General features: G+C 39.7%; 1 protein-coding gene across 1 annotated transcript in view; it reads left to right on the forward strand.

Moving 5' to 3' along the window:
• Positions 1-12,590, forward strand: part of COL8A1 (collagen type VIII alpha 1 chain) — a 149,741-nt gene that overhangs the window by 39,260 nt on the left and 97,891 nt on the right. The window lies entirely within an intron of this gene.

Genomic DNA, 12,590 nt, shown 5'->3' on the forward strand with positions numbered 1-12,590 from the left:
AATTGGTTTATGTTTATAGAAAAAGTTCAATCTGTTTCTGGCATAGCAATGGCAAGTCAGAATTCTATTTAGAATAGTAAGAAAAACAGGCCAGTACACATACAAGATTAATTACCGTAGTTAACAGATATATAAATATGGATTGGGGTGTATTTTTAATATCCACAGAAATTTCCATTCCTGAATTACTTCATTAGCAACTGTTACTTTACACATCTCTGGTTGATATTTTCCAGTAACTCTAGGTCAGAAGTTGTAGATTCTATTTATTTTCTAAAAAAAAAAAATCTCTTGTGTTTTCCATCTGCAAAATGTTCCCACCAGTAGCCCTGTTTCTTAATGTAATAAAGGACTAAAAGATTCAGGGGAAGACAAATAAAAAACATTTAGAAAGAAGGTTTTAAAAGGTAGAGAGAGTTTCTGAATTAAGTGTATATTTAGTCTAGACACAAAAACTCTGGAGTGTGGCTTGATAAAAGTCATCAAGAATATGAAAGACCAGCTGTACTCCATTTCCTCAAAGACTAAAACGCAAGGAAACCTCCTTAGATTACAGCAGCAGGTGGTGCTTTGTATTAGACCCAAAGAAGACTTTTTTAGTCCCTGACAAAAGTCATTAAGGAAGATTTTTACCACCTCTCAAGGATATCTTAAGACGTGGGACTGATATGAGGCTGATATTAGTTTATGAGTGTAAAGGAATTCCAAATTCAGGCAAATGCTAAGGACATGCTATCTAATTTCATCTTAACAGCAGTCATTTGAGAAAGTAGTCCTCACTAACAATCAAAGGAGTATGATACAATCCCAGAAAGTTGGAGTTCAGGGCCACCTCTCTATTGCCAGTAGACTCTACTGACTACAATATGTTGAGTTTCAAATAGTTAGCTTCAGTTTTACTTGGAATGGGAAAAAAGAAACTATTGGATTTGAGCATAGTTAGGAAGAATTTTATATGCAGAATCATAACTTGAAGTTCTCCATCTCCACAAATTCTGAAATAGCTGAAAATGGTTTCATAGGTGTGGAGTTTTATGAGGACTTTAGAACATGTAAGAGCTCAGGCATCTCACTTTTTCTCTCTGACATTTTGTTTTATAATTTTCCTACTCAACATTGTTGAACAGCTGCTTACACCAGAAGTTCTATGGTGAATTAAATAGGAAAAGTAAGAAAAATAAGTCCTGCACAACATTATTGCATAAAGTGCACAGTAACCATGACTTCATTACCGCTTTCCTACATGACAAGAAAGTTAGTAGGTGGAAATAAGAACTCTCCAACATTGTCATAAAATAATGCTCCTGCATGTGGAAATGGTAGAGAATTATAATTTTCTGAACAAAAGATTTTTTAATTCAGAGAGAAGACTAACCAGCATTTTCATTAATTATTTTCCCTTGATTTTCCTTTTTCATTTCTCAGAATATACCCATGCCCCTGCATGACTTTCTCCCTGTCATGAGACTCCAGATCCTGGAGTCTAAAGCACATTGTTTACTCCTTTCTGAATTTGCCAAAATCACTCCAAAGCACTTAAAAAACTTTTCCTGAATGAATAAATAAAAATAAATTAATGAGAGTACTCACTTGGAAAAGAGAAGAGCATCTCAGGAGATAAAATATAAATTGGAATTTGTTTCACATACTGAAACTGAAAGACCATTCACTGAGGGTGGAAATGATGTTTTGATTTATTTGGAGATGGAAAGAACTATGATCAGGCATAATATGTGTCCTCTATAATTATTTAAATCTTCCAGAACTCCCTTCCTGCCAGTGCCAACTCTTGAGGGACCAGATGAATTCTTCTTGTTGAAAGAAAGTGGGTGGTCTTTCTGGGAAGCAGGTGGATAGCACCACATGATTGCCTTCAGCCTGCACTCAGTGACTCAGTGATTCTGAAAGAACCTTTGCATTTCTCCCAAATGATTCTTTCCAGTCACTGATTGTGTCATGAGCAATTTCACATAAGAGCCCAAAGATTTAGTCCCATACTATTATATTGCAAGATTTCTGATCGTCATCCCAGCAGAAGTTCTTTAAATATGAGCATGTATAGATTGAGATTTTATCTCCATAAAACCAAACCTATAGACTATAAACAATATTTTGTGAAACTGGGTTTGGAGCCTAAGAACTGAAATGAATTTTTAATTTTTTAATGTAAAGTGGCTAAGTAAACCATTCAGTACCTTCCAAGAGTGCAGATTCTTGAACCAGACCTCAATGTCATCAGACCTGAAGTCTGATGGTATCCTCATTTTGTTCAATCCTATGCTCGCAGCAGGTGATGGAAGGTCAATAGACCACTGAGACTATGTGACAGCATGATTTGTAAGAAGGGCTCTGAAGGCTAAACACAATGTTTGTCTCATCTTATGTGTGTATATGCTCTGTGATCCTAAAAACAATTCTGGAAGGCAGAGGCGTTATTTTCAAAATAAATAGTAAACCTTCAAAAAATAGAAATACAGAGATGGGGCAGATTGCCGGTAGCCATCAAGCTAGAGTGAGAATTCAAACTCCATCTTCTTACCTCCCTAAAGCAGCACTACTTGCTCATTTACTGTGAGATAGTAGCAATGAGATGTTGCTACTCTTTAATAAGTTTGTCACAATCTAAATCCAGTTCAGCCTTTTCCAATTGAAATGGGGGTTTTCGGATCTCAATAATCCATTTCCCATTGCTATTTGCAAATTGTCAGTATTTACTTTAATGATAGAATCATTTCTTATGGTACAGTCGTGTGTTTTCTTTGTAATATCTGGATTTGGCACCTAGTAGAGTAATTTTCTGAACAGGATTTGTGCTTCCATTACCTAATTGCAAAAAATTGCCAAAATTCAAAAAGGCACTGGGAAGGAGAGGCAGTGCAAGAATTCAAACGGACCTTAAGGCCTTGCTTTTAAAATAAATGGAAATAGTTTTGGACTAGGCTAGCATGACTGGACTGTCATCCTAGTTATTGGTGTAATTACAGCTGGAAAAGGGAAAATGAAGCATGATGAATTGCTTTTCTTCCTGCCTTCTCTACTAACACCTAAATCTAAATTATATTCATAAAGAGAATCTGTCTATTTTGCAGGTTTTATTCTCTTGCAAAAGTTAATATATCACTGTAGTGCCTCTTAGTGAAAGACAGACTCATGAAAAAAATGGCATCTACCAGCGAAACTGAAATTTCAGACAGTAAGAAAACAAATGCAAATGATGGAAAATGCTGCATAAAAAGCTCATGGAAGTGAATATTGCTGAACACTGGCTTACCATCACCAAAAGTACTGAGAAAAATAAGGAATTTGCATGTCCTTGGGATGTGCATTTGTGTGCATGCACTGTTACTGTGGACAAAATGCTCAAAAACATGTATGTTTCACAAATGGAGAAGGCACAATGAGCCAACTGTACTCTTTATGTTGAGACTAAGAGTATAGATCTGTGACTGGGCAGAAGATGGCAGATGTGCCCACAGGAGCTAGCAGTTACAAGCTTCTCAGTGCCTCCCAGTTGCCTTCAGACTTGCCTGATATGAACCAGGGAGAACCAGACAGTGACTTTTAGTGTTAAAATGAAAAAGCAGCATTTAAATGAGGCTATATGAGAAAAATAACTTTAATCTCATAATAACAACTAACTTAATATAAGCTGTCATTGAAATTAATTAAATAACAAATCAAAGTTCAACAACTGTTTGCAATTTTTGGTGAACTCACTCCCTGTGGTAGTCACTGTCACAATGGTTCTATGCTTTCTGCATATTTCAAATCACTCAGACTTATTTTCATTCATAGACTGTCTTTAAAAAGATGCAATCCAGAAAGATGGCTTACACAAGGATATTCAGCCAATTATTAGACTCAGCAACATTTGGCCAGTATGAGTACCAATATTTGCACCAAAGTGCTTTCCAAATCCTTACACACACACACACACACACACACACACATGCACTCTGAATGAAAGTGTAATTGTGTTTTGTAACCTGATGTGGTAAAAATATTAAATCTGTTTATACTATATATTGAAATACACATCCACTTTTCAGTTCTACCAAATGACATTATGCTAATTACTTTCTACTGTTGTAACATACTACCTCCAATTTACTGATATAAAATAATACTAATTTAATAATACCAGTTTTGCATGTCAGAAGTCCAAAATAGTGTTACAGGCATCAATAGGACTACCTTTCCCTCTGTAAGCTCCTGAGGAAATTCCATTTCCTTGTCTTGTCCAGCTACTAGAGGCTGCCTGCATTCATTGGGTCATACTCTAGTCCTTCTTCCCTAAGTACATCACTCCAGCCTCTGCTGTCCTCATCACATGGTCCTGTTTGATCCATCTGCCTCTCTCCATAACTTCTCATGTGATCACACTGAACTCACCCAAATCAGCCAACGCAGTTGTCCCTGTTCAAGTTCCTTCACTTAAATATGATTACAAAGTCCCCTTACCCATGTAAAGTAGATTCTAGGGAATAGTGCATGAATGTCTTAGGACGTCCATTTGTTCAGCATACTACAAGCCATTTACTATGAGAACATTACTTCTTTCTCTAAAGGAAAAAAAATGCATTAGGAACATTAAAAAACACTTTCAGTCTTAATTTATGAGGTCATGCGATTGAGCCTGTGACCATTACATCCAAGTCCTAATGCCTACATGAATCCGATCAGTTTCCAGGCCTCAGCACAATTGATATTCTAGGGCAGATAATTCTCTGCTTGAGGGTTCCAATATACGTATTATAGAAATGTTAGAAACACCTCTAGCATTTTTGCTAAATGCCAGTAAAACCATCCCCACTCTGGTTGTGAAAACCAAAAATGTCTCCTCTTCTCCCACAGCCAGTGTCCCCTGGATGGAAAGAAATCACACCCAGTGGAGAATCACTGCACTAAACAGGAAGCAGTCAAATTATTGCCATCTCCTCCTTAAAGACAATAACTCTGAGAAGAAGAACAAGTCAACAGTATTAATTTATCACTAGCTTTAAGGAAGCAAATATGAATCACTTAACATCATAGGCCAAATTTACAATAATTTAGTTAATGTGAACAACAGGAAATCAGAGTTTGATCCTATTTGTTGGCACTAACTCATATGTATGACATATCCAAATGTGGAGAGCAGGGCAGTTACATGTGAAGACCTGGATATTTGGAGTATGGAGCTAAGAATGGCATCCTAGTATACACCACATTTATCAGCATCTTCAGTGGCAAGGGCCAGGTCTTACTGCCTCTTATAACCAATCTTGATTTCTTCAATAGAAAGTCAGCATCCATCCCATTCTACCATAATGGTTCCCAAATGCAAGGTGAGAGGATTGATCATGTTTCCAAAAGGAAACATGCCAGATCCTAAAACTCACTTCTTAGCTGATTTTGCTGTGTGTTGATTCCCAAGGTTTAATCACTTATACACCTCTTTCCAAGTTGATTTTGCCCATATTTATTTGGCATTTATCTTTATTTCAAACAGTACCTTTGCAGTAATGTACCTGAAATATTGTAGTTTACAATAGTATTACAGTTTTTCTAAAATACATTAATCAAATATGTAACTATAGTATTTTAATGCCTGTGTATGTACCATTTAAAAGTCTCACCACTAGCTATAACTGCAAGACCTTGAAAAGCATTGCTTTGAAGGGTAACAACAGCATCAAAATCCTGACTTTTGCACTTTATGTATTTCCTTTTTTTAATTTTTATTTTATTTTTAATATTATTTACTTAATTGAGAGAAATGCATGCCCATGTGGGCCTCTGATTACAGTGCAGAAGGTCAAGGCATGGAGGAAATTAGGTGGGATGTTTCAATCCTTTGTTTTTATTCTCCTAGTTGGTTGGATAAAAAGAGTAGGAAACACTCCTTGTCAAACTACAGTGGTACTTGGGATTGGGGATAGTCATTTACTGATGCCTTAGATCACAATCTGGGTAAGAATCTTCCAGTGGTATTACTTCATTAGTTTTGATAGGTTCTGAGGCATTGTTGGCTTCATTGCACCAGAGTAGAGAAAATCTTTCCAAAGTCTATTGGCTGACAAGGTCCATCTAGGTGTGTATTGACACACCCACAAACTACTTGCTGCAAAGCTTGGCCAGGAGAGTAGTTCAACCTGTTCTGCTTTCCATCCTCTAACAAGGCTCTCAACATCTTCTGGTGGCCTAGATGAGGAGGCTATCATGACTCCCTTGTGCATATGAGCATGTCGTCTACTGCTCAGAGGCATCAGCAACTGAAGTGGCCTAGTCCTAATACATGCATTCCAAGGTTGGTTCACATATCTTGTGCTTTTCCCTATGACTGGGATTTTGAGTCCAGTGACCTAGCTGGGGAGTCTCTGAAGCAACTTCACCTGGGGAGCCCTCAGACCTGACTCTTGTCTGAGTCAGCTAGTATAGGGTTAATTTTGGTCTGTTACCTGCATCAGTCAATGCCCATACTGATAGATGCAGCTGCCTGGTCAGTCACACTCCCAGTACCATTTTTCGCATGAACTTACAGGTGCTTTTGGTTCAGTCCAGCCCATCCCAGTCCAACATAGTCCCATTTTCAAGCACACCAGCAGCTGCCATGGACTGGTTGGCACAACTCCCAATAACCCTCATTAGGCCTACCCTGACCCTGTTTTTGCATATGCTGGCACATGCAAAGACCTTGCTTAGCTTGTACTGAATTCCATTTGCCTCTTGGATGTTGCAGCTTAGCTCAGTCTGACCCACCCGCCCCCACTCTGCTCACATGTATACCAATGGGTGCTGCCACCTTGACCAGTCTGACCCACCCCAGCCCTGGTTCTCATGCTCACCAGTGAGAGCTACAGCCCAGCAGTGCAGTTCCCATGGTTCCTTACCAAGCCTGCTTCCACTCCTGGATTTTGTGCCTGACAGGATCTGAACCCGGTCCTGGCACTTGCCAGCTGGTGCTGTGGCCTAGCCCAGCTGGTCCTCACCAATGCTGGTTCTTGTGCATACCAGTGGCTGTGGCAACCTACTCCAGCCTCACCTGCCCCCAGACCCAGCCAAAATGCTGCCTGAGGGACACTGCAACCCTGCCTAAACCAGTCTGCCCCCAGTTCCAGCTCTCATTCCCACCAGTGGAAGCAGCAGTCCATCCAGTAAGGGAGTCCCTGAGGTTCTTCTCCCAAGCTTACTCCCAGTCCCAGGTCTTGTGCATGCCAGCAGGTGTGGCAGCCCAGTCTGAGATGGCTACCCCCAGTCTTGGTATTCACCAGCAGATATAGCAGCGTAGCCCAGTCTGGTCCACTCTCAGCTCCAGTCCTCATGTGAACTGACAGATGTCATGGTCAACCCTGACCTAGCCTATACCCCATCCTGGCTCTCACTCATGCTGGTGTGTGCTGTTGTCAGCCCACTGACATCTGGTCCTAGGTATGCCAACAGTTGCTGCAGCCAGGTCTGGCATGAACCCAGCCCCAGCTCTTGCACTCACCAGCAAGAGCTGCAGCCTAGTAAAAGAGAACACCAAGTTCCCTTGTCAGGCCCATTACCAGCCCCGAATCTCATGAGTGCCAGCAGGTACTGAGGCCCAGCCTGATGTGGCTGGTCCCTAGTCCTGCCATTAACCATTGAGTACTCCAACCTATTCCAACTTGCCCATATCCATTCTGCCTCTCCCCAGTGGGTGCTACAGCAAAACTCAGACTAGCCCACCCCAAGACCTGGCTCTCATGTGAGCCAGTGGGTCACAGCCTAGTGTAGCCTGACTCACACCCATTTTGGCTCTCATGAGTGCCGGTGGGTGCTAAAGCCTAGTCCAGTCTATCTCATCACTAAACCCAGTCCACAGTGCAGCTTTGCCCAGCCCAGTCAATCCACAGTCCCAGCTCTCACATTTACCAGTGGGAGCCTCAGCCTAGTTGGGAATCCCCAAATTTCCTTTACCAGGTCCATTCCAAGCCCCAGATATTGCACATGCTGGTGAGTGTTTCAGCCCCACCTGGCATGCCCCCACGTGCAGTCTCAGCTCTCACTGTTAAGTTTTTCAGCTTAACCACACCCTGTCCTGGCTCTTAGGCATACCAACAGGTGCTGTGGCCTAAGCCAGGTGGCCTGGCCCCAGATCCACCCCACACAAAGTGTAATGATTGCTGCAGCCTTACCTTCCCTGGCCTACCCCAGGCTCAATACCTTTCCTGAGAAGAGGTAAAGTATGGAAATTAAAAGCATGACCTGTAGAGCCTATTACATGTGCTATGATACTGTTATTTATCAGTTGTGTGACTTCCCTTTCTCAGTCTTATCATCTGTGAAATGGGAGAGACTAATATCACCTAAGTGTGAGACTTAAATGAGTTACAATATGATGTTTCCATGTCTTCTTAAAGTGTAATCAAAATAAAACATCCACAATTACTCTCTTACTTACTGCTATTTAAAATGTTTATTATTTACATCTATTTGTTTTAATTTTTACTAATGTACAGAGATTTCGTTTATTACATATGTGCAATTGTAACAAGATAACCCTGCTTCCTTCTTCTCACTGAAATATCCTCATTCCTTCCTTTCTTATTGCTCTAATTTTCACAATTTCTTGCGAGCTTTCTGTGTCTGACTCCCCACTAGAATGTAACCTTCATGCAGGCACAAGATTTTTCCCCACTCTCACTACTTAATTACTGCCACTAAAATACTGTCTCATCCCTTGGAAGAACTGAATGAGCCTTTGTTGGATAGGTGAATGAATGCATGCACTTAGTATAGAATCTGTCACATCTGTCATCATCACCATTATCCATCTCCTCATCATAATTTTTTTGTATTATCTCACATGAATGGACACCTCTCTTGGATTGTCTTTGGAATTTGAGTAGCTAGTGCATGCCACAACTAAGCTAGAATCCAATTCAATTGGAAATGATAATGGATCTTTGTTTCTCTTCCCTTGGGGCATTAGTCCTTCCACAGACATAGGAACTGTGTGTAATAGATACTACATAGAATTTGAAATATAATATTGCATTATTGGTGATGGACAAATCCTGGGTTAAGTACAGCTTTTTCTGCACTTTCTGACACTTTAACCAAGGCCTTATTTCTCCCATTAGGGAGATAAATTATGTTATAAAGAAACTCGGAGGAAATGACAAAGTATCAGCCAAGTCTTAATTTCGTGCCCTGGGTACTGCATGGGTAATACTTCACCTAAAGTTCAGAATCTAATATTGGAGGCCATTGAAGACTAATTGCCAGGGGAAATGGAGGCCCTTCTATTGTCTTTGAAGCACAATCGGTGACTGGCTTATATTGTGTAATTAGTGAGTTAGATCATTTCATTCTCCAAAGTAGGTTTCTTCAGATTAATGAGAGTTTAAGAGAGCAGAGGACAGTAGATGGTTCATGTAACATCAGTGTGCTTTCAACTTATTATTTCATATAAAACTGATGTAGCAAAAAGACTATGAGATTGGCCTTGGCCTTCAACTGTTATTAATTTTCCCCTACAAAGGATGTGAGTCAAGCATGCTCAGTAGTAATCCTACCGACATGAATGTAATGATTTCCAGTATTCCATAATTAAGTGGAAGGCTTACAGCTCTGAGTTCTTTTTAAAGTTAGAGAGGAGAATGCACATAAGCTTTTAAAATACCATGAGTTCCAATGCTGTAGGTTCAGAAACAGACTGATAAAGAAGCTTGCAATTGAACAACTGAATAATCATTAATCTTATACTTTTAAGAGGATAAACTTTGGATGGTACTCCTCATTCAGTAAAATCTCTGTTTACACTAATTCTCTTTTTGGTGCTACAAAGTCTGGGGTTCCAAAAGGTGAGGGAGCGTGTAGACCCTCTTGGGCTTGTGTTGGGTTCTGTTGATAACAAAACACTCTGTTGCCAATGGGCATGCATCTCTTTTTCTATGGAAGAAAACTCTCACCCATTATGTTTGGGGTAGAACTTTCTAAGGGAAAGTTAATACTGTGTCCACCCATATTATGTTTGGCTCTAGTTAATGCCATTATTTTTCTCCTTTCATGTTTTAGATGGAGTGAAATTTGCAACTAAAAAGGAAAACACAAATCCAAGCTCTTTCACCATCTAAGTGCTTTGTGAAAAGTTAATTGAAACCAAATGAATTCAGGGATGATCTTTTTTCTTAATAGACTAAACTGCAATGGAGTGTTCTGCTTCATGCCCTGGAGGGGGTCTTGCTATGGTTTCAGATGCTCTCTCTATAAATTAAGAATGATCTCTGGTCCTTAGAAGAAGAAAAAAAAAACTCACACCATCATCTGAATATAACTCTGAATTTGTCTTTCTTTCTGTAAACAAGTCCTTCTGACCACAGGAGCCTGACACAAATCATGATGTATAAGAGCAGGATGGCTGGCACAAGAGAAGCTACTAGAACTTTCCAAGAATAAGTCAGACAGCCTGCATATACTGTAGATCTGGACCATCTACAAAGTAAACAAAATGCAATCCAAATGCCCAGCATTTATGCTGCCAGGGATGTGTGTGTGTCTGTCTGTCTGTCTGTCTGTGCATGTGCATACAAGGCAACTTCAAGGACTCCTCAGCCACATTCTGGTAGGACAGGTATCCAAACCTGGGTCTCCCAGATTTCATGACTGGCTAGTTTTAGAAAATAAGAAAACAGTCATATTTTCCTCTTAAAGTTTTGGTAAAACTATAGTAGAAATGGAAAAAAGGCAGCCAAACAGGTTTGGCACAATTAGGAATATTTCTTCTGATTCTCTCTTCAGTGGGTTGGAGGTTTGAGGACTTACCTCTTCTCATAGAAAATGGTGAGAAAGTTTCTGATGTTCCAACAGTTTGACTTCTCAACTCATGGGGAGCCAGAGAAACCAAGATGCATGTGTGAAAGTATCAGGGCCTGGAGTAGCCATGTCTTTGAGCCAAGAGATCTATACATCTATGCAAGGAGGGCTGTATTTCTCTGAGTGTGAGTGGAGGGACCTGGAGCATGCATTGCTCAGACCTTAACTTTCCTCACTTATGAAAATGAAAGACTTTTACACATTAATCTCTAAAGTTTCCCTGTGTGCTCTCGGCACATCTTGGTTCTCAGATCAGAAGCTTTTCTACCACTGAAGATTTTCTTGGAAATGGACTATCTCAGGCCTCAATCGATGCAAAGGCATCAAAATCTGCATTTTCTAGTTGTTCTCAAATGGTTCTCGTGCACATTAACAATTGGAACACATTGTTGTGATGCTCTTTCCCATTCATTGTTTCATAATTATTTCATCAATAACTTCCATATACATTACAAGCTTGGTTCTATCTTATTATGAATAGATTGTTTAACATATCCTTAAATGGTATAAAAATGAATGTGTTTGTATGAGAGAGAGAGGAGAGTGAAAGAATCAGAGAGGAGTGGAATACTTATTAGAATGGAGAATTAACTTTGAAAACATTATTTTTAAAAAAAATTTTTTTTAATCTTGGACTAGAAAATAACAACAGTCACAGTTAGAATGGAAAATACCCCATGTTCAGAGTATAGAAATAGTAGAGCAAATAAAATGAAACCTAAAAATAAAATAAGAATCTCTGAAGGGTCTTTGGACTGAATCGATTAAAAAAAAGTATCTGCAAAGTATTATTACTCAGTTATATGTGAATGAGATAACCTTTAATCACCTTATTATAAAGAGCACAACACTTACTCTTCAGAAGACAGACTTGTCATAGGATTCTATGATGTTCAGGCAGGGAGTGATTGCGGCGATGATTTAGCCAGGGAGTTACTCACTGTAGATGAGGAGCTCAAAGCAGGCAGAGGTTGTGATTTAACTGGTCTCTGCTGCACAGATAACCTACAGGCAGAACTGGGACTCAAAATTCTGTTGGAAAAGATAGATTGGCAGCATTGATGATCAGTTCAAAAAGGTTAAGAACAGTTCAAGTAAATACTGAGAGGTTCTGTCAAGGTATGGCATGTGAATGTAGGAGAGAGCAGAGTTGCAAGAGAAACAGCTGCCATGTTACTTGGCCATAGGACAGCAGTGACATGGAGGAAGAATCTTTGATAACTGAGAAGTAAAAGGCACACAAGATGGAGTGAGTGCAATTTTTAAAGATGATGGGGTGGCAAGGAAAAGTTTCTGTTGTGAACATGTATCCAGGACCTTTTTGTTGCTGCTTTTTCCATTCTATCCTGCCTCACTTTGGCAATGATTTTTCTCTGCATATTCAAACTGGACTTCAGGGGTTTCTCTTCTATAGAACCTCCTTAATCTTGAGATCTCATTCTACTCTTCCTGATAATGTTTGGAATCTGCATCACTCAACAAATACACAACAGTATGTAGTTTTGGGTGATCTTCTTTGTTCACTATGAATATTGACTTTCATTATTCAGCTAATGTTCTATTCTTAGCCAAGGGAAGGCTGAATCCCTCCTCCGTCGAACATACATTCTAGCAAGAGAAACGCACCATAAATAATACACGTACGTACAATAAGAAAACACACACAGCTGTTTCAACTGGTGACGGTTTCAGTGGTGACAGAGAAAGCAGTGTAATGTGATAGAGACTGAGGGCTAATACAGTATTGTTTTATTATGGAATGGTTT

This window comes from Ochotona princeps, chromosome 3, assembly GCF_030435755.1.
Source record: "Ochotona princeps isolate mOchPri1 chromosome 3, mOchPri1.hap1, whole genome shotgun sequence".
Lineage (NCBI taxonomy): Eukaryota > Metazoa > Chordata > Mammalia > Lagomorpha > Ochotonidae > Ochotona > Ochotona princeps.